The following is an 8,224-nucleotide window of genomic DNA, read 5'->3' as shown; positions in this document are numbered from 1 at the left end:
AGAAGTAGGAACTGCGTGAACCAAACTTTGCTTCAAACTCTGTCTCTCTAACTTTGGACAGGATTCCTGGCTCTCTGAGGACTATATAATTAGGTTTTTTAGTTCACGATTAGTACCACAAAAACCCTTGCCTGGAAACGAAAAGTCATGGAGCATGCAAGTTTCACCTTTAAAAATATGCCCAAAGGATTTGTCAAGATAAATGTAAAGTTAGTTGAAAATTTGTTGTTCCTTTCAAATTAACAGTCTTCCAATTGACATTCTAACTGGTGGTTACGTGTAGGCACAAGATGAGCCTTTTAAACATGCTTTCAATTTGCCTCTGCAAAACCTGCTTTGGCCTCCAGGCAAAAATGAAGATCATATTTTAAAATAATTTCAGTTCAATTTATTATAATACATTTTGAACAAGCTCAAGGATTCAGAAGTTTGTTCATAATATTTTCTTATTGTTGAAAATGTAACTTTTGTGATTGAGGTGAGTAGGAGTTAAATTAAGTGATATTCTATTTTGTTATGAGAGGATTTCCAATGCCTAAGTAGGTTGCTGAATGGACAGATCAATACCGAGTGTTTCACGTTTGGCCTCCTGAAGGTTGAGTCAGTAAGAGTGTCTGGGCCTGCAGGTAAGCCACACCAGATAACAGGAAAGGGTCATAAAAGTTCAGCAAATAAGTAGGAGAAATAAAGCACTGATGTGATATTAACGATAAACTGTTTATATTTGTTTAAAATCTTGCTCTGCATAATGTTATTCAGTATAGCTACAAAAAAAGGAGAGTGCTGTTTTTCATAGCTTGATGAATTCCAAATGTCCCTCCTATGGGTCTCCTTTACTCCCTCCTAATTCTCCATTGACTTCAACCTTTGGTGATAAAATGCAGCAGCAATGAACACACTCAGTCCTTTATTTCCATACATTATCCTCCTCACCCTTGCTGATTCTGAGCCTGTGGACTGTGCTCCTTGCCTCAGCTGCAGGACATGACAGGGTGAAAAAATGTAAGGAAGTTGGTCTCCGATTTAATTTCTAAATATCTGCGATGTTAGGGAACCTGGGAGGACCTCAGGAAGCAAAGAGAAGAAAGGGATTGCTTCTTCTTTATCCCCAAGACTAGAAGTTCCTCTTAATGGGGTAGAGCAGCCTGCTATTAGACTGGTAGCTCCAGAGAGAGAGAGAGCTTTGCTTTCTATATCCAAGGCATATCTCTGCAAATCCTCAGAAAGCTTTGTGAAATCTAAGAGCAGAGAGAACATTCACGTGGAGAGAGCTGTGAAGCGGTGATGGGGAGGAGATGGCTGCAGAGTGAGTCTGGGCAGACAGTGTCATAGGCAGAGTCATGAAGTTTCCCATGATATTGGTGGCACAGAAATGTAAGATCGGATCCTGTGTCTCCATCTACGGCACAGAGGTAGCCAAGAGATCTACAAACCAGGAGAAACATGGACAGAAATGTGTGACCAGTGGTGACAAGCATACATGGATGGGGACGAAGTTCTCCTACATGATGACAAACATTTCATCTGATGGTGGACTGGATAAATGATACCCAGGACCATCTCTTTCTCCTGTACCATGATTCCCTGGAACTTAGATATAATTTTAGAAAAGAAGGGGAAGCAAATTAACTGATAACTAATTTTTCTCAATTCCAGTGGAATTAGAAGCTCAAAAAATTTTTTAAAGTAAAAATAACTGTTCTCCACATTAATTTTCAGATTGAGGTTTATGTCCACTATGTGTTCTGACTTTCAATAAAAAGCTTAATTCCTGAGGGAATATACATATCTGATTGCTTATGTGGGAGGCTTCATGGGACATTGGAAAGAGGTTAGATAAGGGAAGCAGAAAAGAATATCTAGTCTCTGTTCTGTTCCTTCTCCTCTCTTGGTCTGTTTTCTCATGTGCAAAATGAGGGACTTGAACGGGATGATCTCTGAGGACTCTTCCAGGTCTGATGATGTGACTCTGTGAGTCTGTACTATATCTTACTTGACAAATTGTTGGTTAGGGCTACCAGAGTCAATGCTGCCCATAAAACACTCATCTAGGAGCTTGGCACTTAGGTGGTCAATGAATATTAATTTCTGTCACCCTTCCCCCTCAATAGCATTATCGAATGACCACTTTCCTAAGATCTAATTCACATGAAGGGCCATTATTTTCTCCTTTCTCTAAGTTTTAAGTGCACGTCTTGTTCCGGAGAAGCCATGCAATGGGCCAATTTGTCAGTGTATTTGTCCCAAAGATCCTCTTCTGCAGGTCTTTCATCTGTGGTTGAAAGGCTTCTCTCTGTGCTCTGAAGAGGAGTGGTGGTTAAAGGGCTTCCATAGTGGCTGGGAAGGTCTGCTGTCTCACCAGTGACACATGAAGAGAAGATTAATCGTGGACTCAGAGCGGCACTTTGTTGACCTTGTGACCAGGATGAGACAGGGCTTCCTGTAATCCTGTGGAGGTCAACCAGCCTCCTCTCTATTGTGTGTTTTATTGGGCAATCAGGCCATCGGCCCAGCATACCATTCCAACACGAGCTACGAAATAGTTGAAACTGTGTCCTCTGTGAGTTCGCAGAGGTTCAGGGAAATGCCAGATCATCCAGAGACTGAAGAGGTCTGTAAATCCATGTTTGCAGGTGCTATCGCACAAATGGTGTACCCACAAGGGATGTGGGCTTTTCACTTCTGCTTTGAGTCAGCTATTTTACTTCAGGGCTACCTCTGTCTATGTGTCTGAGCCTTTCCTTGTTAGAAGCCTTCAGCCATCTATTCTCTGGGGAGACCTTATTTTTTATAGGGTGTTCCTGGGACTTCCCTGGCTGTCCAGTGGTTAAGACTCTGTGCTTCCTATTGCAGGGGGTGTGGGTTTGATCCCTGATTGGGGAACTAAGATCCCACATACAGTGTGGTGCAGCCAAAAAAAAAAATACAGTGTTCCTTATATGGAGCTGGCTGGAGTGGGGGGGTGGGTGATATTTTTATTTTAATTTTTTTATGACTGTCCCAATATCCAGTCTCCTCTCATTTCACCATTCTCCTTACCCTGGATTTCCCACATGGTTCTGAAGGCAAAGGCCTTCGCACTGACCTCTTCAATACCCTGTTCTTAGCCCACTTTGTTTAACCCACTGATCTTTTACCCCCGTACAGGGTCTTGCCCATGTGCCTAGGCTAGGGTCGATATGGACTCACAAAGATGCTGTTCTGGTTTGGCTCTTTACTTGTTTGACTCAAAATTCCCCAGCTAGGAGTCTTAGTTGGTTTTTCTCAAAGTGTGTTCTGCAGATCACCTGCATCATACTAAATATGAGGTGCTTATTAAATACAGATTTAGAGGATCCCACTTCATGATTCAGAATCTCTGGTGGTAGTCCCTAGGATCTGCACTTGCAACAAAACACCCCAGTGCTTCTTCTGCACATTAAAGTCTAAGAGACACCACTTCCTGATGCTCTTCTGCTTTTAAATTTCACTGCTAAGAGCTGCCTTAGCTTATTCATCGTTCTCTTTCTAGGAGAGCCCTTTACGTTCATTGCGGCCAGGGTGGGGGTGGTGGGGCGGTTAGCTAGAGTCAGTTTGCAGAGTAGTTCACATGCCTCACTCCAGTAGACCCGTGCCATCGAGTAAGCACATTGTTGGAATTTTACCTAACACACCTAACCACATCATGAGCTTAACACATCAGAGCATGCAGTTTCTTCTGGTTCTTATCAAAGCACACATATGTGCTTCCATCTGGGCATACTCCGTGTGACCGCAGCATCCCCTGTGTCTTCTCACTTGTTATTTGCCAACAACAGACAACCCGTATGAGGAAATAATTGTCAGCAAGTGTCGGGATGACCCCACACTTGTACCTTTTCGAGAGGATGGGCTGTTCCGTCGTGCACATCAGTCTGGCTGCCTGGTATTACATTTGCTGGCTAAGGATTTCTTAGTGAGGATCTGAGTTGCTCCATCTTATTCTGTTCTCTCTTGGCGTCTCCTAGTCACACCTCGTGCCCTGAAGTTGCACTCAGTGAGTTGCAGTGCCATTATTGTTTGAAGTTGTCATGTCAACTCCCTGTGTGACATCTACTTCAGTCTCCTGCTATTGCTTGTCCTTGGTATGTGTCCCAGCCAGTGAGGCATCTCTGGCTCTGAGCTGGCAGATTTAGAGTTCTACAGTGTTATTGGGATTAGCCCTTAGACATTGTCAAGCTCAGGGGACCCTGTGGACAGTCTGGTAAAGCCCCGTCTCAGAAAAACATTTTAAAAAGCATAGGCGAACGCGTGTATGACTATAAAATAATAAATTATTATGTTCAATATGCTTATCAACACATCTTTAAGAATGTGTGCTACAATAATATATGTGCCTCTTTACTGATACATTAAATAAGAAATAGCTGAATTTGATGATTGCTATAAATTTGAAGAGCTGGTGATCATACATATTTTGAGATATCTGTAAAAACTATACGGTAATGTGAAAACATGCATTTATATTGGAACAAAATCACAAGTATTGCTAATACTATTGTGGTAGACCGCTTATATTCACAACTGGAGGAAGTGCTATAAATTTCACTTAGATTAAAGAAAATAAAAGATGCATTTTCCCATTTGTGCTTGTGGTCCCCTTAAATGAATTTTCAGAAGCCCCGGTCTAGTTTGATTTCCCAATTGTAAAATGAATTACCAAGATCACATAGTTCATATTGGCCAGATGGGATTCAGTCTTGATCCCCCTAATCCATTTCTCTTTTTTCTATGCTCCACCGCTTCTTTTTACTGAATTGCAAGATGGCCTTTGTTGGAGATTCTGCTTTATGATTCTCCCACAGTTCTGTTTTCTTTGTGTTACATTTGATTCTAGCAACTCCATACAGTTCTCCTTCTCTGAGGTGCTTTAATTTTGTCTGAGTATTAGTGCATTTGGATTTCTCCCAGTTACTTTATTGTTTTTGAAGCATTTTCTAGATTGACGTCCAGTTCATATTGTACTAATCTTTAGATTTGGCGTTATTTAATTTTTTGTACATATACTTTTAACTCTGTAACTAGGCTACATGCTTTTTGAGCTTGGGGAACTGGTATTATATATATATGTGTATATATATATATATATTTTTTTTTTTTTCGCATCTTTCACAGCCCTTAAAAGGGTGTTTGGCTGCAACTATATGCATGCAGTATAGTGGACGTCACAGTTTTCCACCCAGACAGACCAGAGTATGGATATAGCTTCACCCTTATTTTGGCCCAGTATTAACCCAGCTATGCCTTCATTTCCTTACGTGGTAATACCTACCTATGCAGAGAGTTGTTTCATGGGTGACATTGTGCAGCAGGTGGTTACGACAGCATCTGGCACACAGAAATTTGAAAAGACACATTATTATTTCTCAGTAACTATTTGTTTGATTTGGTGCTTCTTACCTGCTAGTATCCAGAGTGTCTCTCTTGTACTTTTTCTTATGGTAGTTGTAAAAAATTGGAGCTAAATAAGGCGAAACTTGTGGAGTGGAGCGGCACTGGGCTCACCCATACATTTTAGTAACTGTCTGTTGTGGATGTGTCGTGTCTATTTGTCTTCTTCCTCCCTCAAAGAATTGATCCATCTAACATGGGCCATGTTTTCTCCTCAGTTTTTACAGCCCTGTTTACTAGTCAGTGAAATTGTTTACAATGCTTTCAAAGAGTCAAGAAGAGGAACCATTGCAAAAGGGGGAGAATTATATTGGCATTTTAGGAGGGTAATATGTAACACTCATTTTTTTCCTTTCTGGAGTTCAGAATATATTGAGACAGAGTACACCGAAGACAGAAGAATGGAGACCAAAATTTTAAAATATGTTATACGTTTAAAAAATCTTAATCATGTTGGAAAATGACATTCACTCTGCTAACACTTCCCCTAATCTGAATTTTGGTTCTTCAAACAAAACAAAGCAAAAAACAAAGCTGGAGGGTATCCTCCTGCACATGCAGAACCTGCTCTGATGTATCGTCTCTCTTGGCTCCACATTGGAAAAAAGGGAGAGGAAGTATCTCTGCTGAGCACACTGTTTCTTCTCCCAAACTCAATAGTGAGATCAGCCTTCTCACAGCTGAAGGACTAAATGAAAGAGGCAGAGAAGTGCTATGTGCATTCCTTTAGCTGAGTTGTCCTCAGAACGTGGACCAGGGGCCACAAGCATCAGCATCTCCTGGGCATAGTGACAATGCAGATTCTGGTGCCACCTCCCAGACCTTCTACAGTGTTGGCTTACCAATCTGTGGGGTTTTTTGTTTGTTTGTTTTTTGTATTGAAATAAATAAATTTATTTATTTATTTATTTAATTTATTGGCTGTGTTGAGTCTTCATTGCTGCACGTGGGCTTTCTCCAGTTGCAGTGAGTGGGGCCTACTCTTCATTGCAGTGCACGGGCTTCTCATTGCGGTGGCTTCTCTTGTTGGGGAGCACGGGCTCTAGCCATGTGGGCTTCGGTAGTTGAAGCACATAGTCTCATTAGTTGTGGCTCATGGCTCTAGAGTGCAGGCTCAGTAGTTGTGGCTCCAGGGCTTAGTGGGCATGTGGGATCTTCCCGGACCAGGGGTTGAACCCATGTCCCCTGCATTGGCAGGCAGATTCTTAACCACTGTGCTACCAGAGAAGTCCAGCAATCTGTTTTTTTGTGTGTTTTTTTTTTTTTTTACGTCGGACGGGTAATGTGCCAGTATTGTAACAAGGTTTGATGGAGGCACACGTCACACAACCGCGTGAACACCCAGTCATCACGCTCATGAACTACAAAAGGATCAGCAATCTGTTTTCACAAGCCCTCCAGGTAACTCCGACGCAGGCTTCAATTTGAGGACTATTGTTCTAACTCTGTGGTCCTCAACCCTGGTTGCATATTAGTATGACTTGAGAAGATTTAAAAATTATCCATGTTTGGGCCCCACAGGAAGAAAACACTTATAAATCGGGATCCCTTAGGGCATGGCCTTGGGGACTGTTATGTTCTGAAAGGTCCTCAGGTGATTCTGATGTGCAGTCGAGGCCCAGGGCTACAGTACAGTGCAGCTCATGCTTGTACACATGGAAACAGGAGTCCTGGGAAGGGCACAGGGAACAAATGCTACTTGTGACTTTGAACTCTCAGTCCTGCCACTTGGGTGTTTTGTTTCTTACCATCTCAGACTTGGCGTTGTGAACATTAGGAAGTCACCTACCACATAGCTCTTGACCACCTTGTGGGATCTAGTGACCACGAGCCTTATGGGGTGGTGGGTTCCTGAGGCACAGAATACTCAATGAGTTGCAAAATACCACTGACACCTCTAAGCTTGTCACTTAAAATGTAGATGACTTTGTTTCACGACTTAGCAAAATCTCAAGTTGGCAGAAACTACCTAACATGTTTTAAAATGAATGTTTCTTACATCTTTGAAAGGAATTGAAATTCAAGACTTTTTTGACACCCAAGATTATGCTTCAGAAGGCCAGTAAAAAAGTAGAAAAGAAACCTAAAACTCTAAGTTTGTAGGATGACTGTATATTTGGAAGAACAAAAGTTCTCATTGGAGATGGTTTCTATTGTCAGTGCACAGAGAGGTCTCCTGAGATCTTTTTAAATGCATTGTTTTATGCACGTTAAATTCCTGGGCAGTTTTTTTCCCCCACAAAAACGTGTTGCAAATCCATTCGATACCTTGCTTCACATAGAATGGTTAAGGAGTGAGGTCATATGAGCTAAAGAAACAGCTCTGTACCTCCCACCATTGCTCTGGAGAACCCCCAGGCAGCTTGTCTGTGCCTTCTGCATGGGGCCACCTCTAGAAGAGCCCTTTCCAATGCAAATATGTAAGCTACAAATGTGAGCCTCTATGTAATTTAAGATTTTTCCAGTAGCTACATTAAAACAAGTAAAAAGAACACGTGAAATTAATTTTAATAATGTATTTTATTTAACCCGATGCATTGAAAATATTTTTTATTTGAGCATGCAAGAGTAATAAAAATTTTATACTGAGATCAGTATAAAAATATTCTTTTTTTGGTACCAAATCTTTGAAATCTACTGAGTGTTTTACACTGAAAACACATTAATTTGAACTGGCCACAGTTCAAGAATGCCAGAGCCTCAGTAGATTACTAACTGTTATATTGGGTAAGGAATTCTAGAATCTGATTCAGTCATCAAGTTTGCCTCACATCTTTCTTACAATTTGCTCTGTAGCAATTAACTTATTTCTGAG

At 41.4% G+C, this 8,224-nt stretch overlaps 1 non-coding gene across 1 annotated transcript; it reads right to left on the bottom strand.

Moving 5' to 3' along the window:
• Window positions 1–6,678: 6,678 nt before the first annotated feature.
• Window positions 6,679–6,782, bottom strand: LOC130830670 (small nucleolar RNA U13). Its single transcript, XR_009047841.1, has one exon. It is a non-coding gene; the product is annotated as a small nucleolar RNA U13 (small nucleolar RNA).
• Between the last annotated feature and the right edge of the window lie 1,442 nt (window positions 6,783–8,224).

The sequence above is a fragment of the Hippopotamus amphibius genome, chromosome 10 (genome assembly GCF_030028045.1).
Source record: "Hippopotamus amphibius kiboko isolate mHipAmp2 chromosome 10, mHipAmp2.hap2, whole genome shotgun sequence".
Taxonomy (NCBI): Eukaryota; Metazoa; Chordata; class Mammalia; order Artiodactyla; family Hippopotamidae; genus Hippopotamus; species Hippopotamus amphibius.
This window is presented reverse-complemented; position numbering and strand designations above follow the sequence as displayed.